The sequence below is a fragment of the Vipera berus genome (genome assembly GCF_964194415.1).
Source record: "Vipera berus genome assembly, chromosome: 5".
Lineage (NCBI taxonomy): Eukaryota > Metazoa > Chordata > Lepidosauria > Squamata > Viperidae > Vipera > Vipera berus.
Genome location: NC_138207.1, coordinates 46,604,139 through 46,605,821, shown reverse-complemented (window position 1 = coordinate 46,605,821; position 1,683 = coordinate 46,604,139).

Sequence of the window (1,683 nt, the reverse complement as noted above, 5' to 3'; positions counted from 1 at the left end):
TGGCTCTCCACCACAAAAAACTAGGCTGTTACAAAAGTTTCATTACCAGAGGGCAAACTTTGGACGTTTATCCGTAGTCCTCCCTTTGGCCACTGCAGTTCTACCATCTGAGCTTATCATGGTCTTTGGGTAAGGAAGCAAAGTATTTGCAATATGACTCCCGAGTATATTTTCTCAGCATTGTTAATGTTTAGAAGATGTCTCTACTATCTATGTGGGATTTTTGGAAATAAGAGACTTCACTTATAATTGCACTCTTTGCCTTGCAGCATGCTTACTTTATTTTTTATTATTAAAAGAAACAAAAATATATAACAGGGACAGAAATTGATAAATGCCAGTGGAGAAACTGAAAAACCTATTGGTACTCCTTGTCATCATGATAGGAGACAAATGATTTAGTATGTTGTGTAAATGACCTTCAGTATAGTTTTCTCAGCAAACTGTGATTAAGTAGAACACGGCTTAGCATGGATCTTGCAGCACTTGAACTAAAATAAGATAGCACGACTTGTTGCTGTTTGAAATCCGAGGCATAACAAACTAGAATAGCACAAACTGGTGCCGGGTGTAATCCTGGCATTGAAACAAGCAAGCGGCTGCTGACAGGGTGAACTCAAAAGTGCGCAATGCTAAACAAAGCCCCTTGATGTCTGGTGTTCCTCCGACCTAACGCCACATCCTTCCTGGCAAAGCTACAACCAAGCCGCAATCACCACCACGCTGTCGTCGCAGAAGCTGTCCTCATGGAAGCGCCCACGATACGAAGCGGGAGGGTGTTAACTTCCGGCTGCTAACCGCGGGAAAATCAGGCTACAAAGAGGTGGAGATGATGTTGTCAGCTACTCTTTGAATGGGATGGTGGGATGTCCACGACTGAGACGAAGCTGAAACATCAGACTGTGCAAAATGGCTTCCGTCTTAAGCAGAGCTGAACCACAATCGCTTTGCTGCCTCCTGCAGCGTTTTGAACAAAAGGCGAGAAGATTTTAAAGTACAGTAGATACGTTACAGAATGTAGCTAGGAACCTATTAACAGCTACATCTATGTTAAAATCAGGAACACCAATTAGTTGTGCCCCATCAAATTTAAATGAACAAGTGGATAATTTAACGTGTTAAGTAACATGCTACGCACGTAACTCAGTGCAAGCTTACTTGGAAAAGTCTCTTATAGGATCGCTGTTGAATCTCGCAAAGGAATTGCATCCTTTATTCTTAAATTTGTACCCATTACTGGTAACGTGGGTGAAGAGAATTTCAGAAAAATGTGTTTCCGTGGTGCTGGCATTCAACGATCCTCATCTCTCCTAATCAAACGGTAATTTTAATTTAGTAAATTATAGCCCGCAATTATTTCCCGAAGAAATCGTGGTTTGAACCAGAGGAATAAATATCAAATCTAAATTATAACGTACCATTTACCTTTCTCCTTTTTCTTTTCGTGCATCACTATACCAAATAAGTAAAACTTTTTAACTGCCTGTTACTGTAAACTTGAAAGGAATTTACCGTTCAGTACAATTTAAAACAAAAAAAAATGCCAACGACACTTAGGAGGATATTTCCCAGCATACTTTGCTTCACAAAACTCTCCTGCTCTGCTTTCAGTTGCGTTGTTTCCTGGGAAATATAGTTCTACAGTGCCGGCCGGGCTTCTGAAGCTGTTTGTGAGGAGGTGCC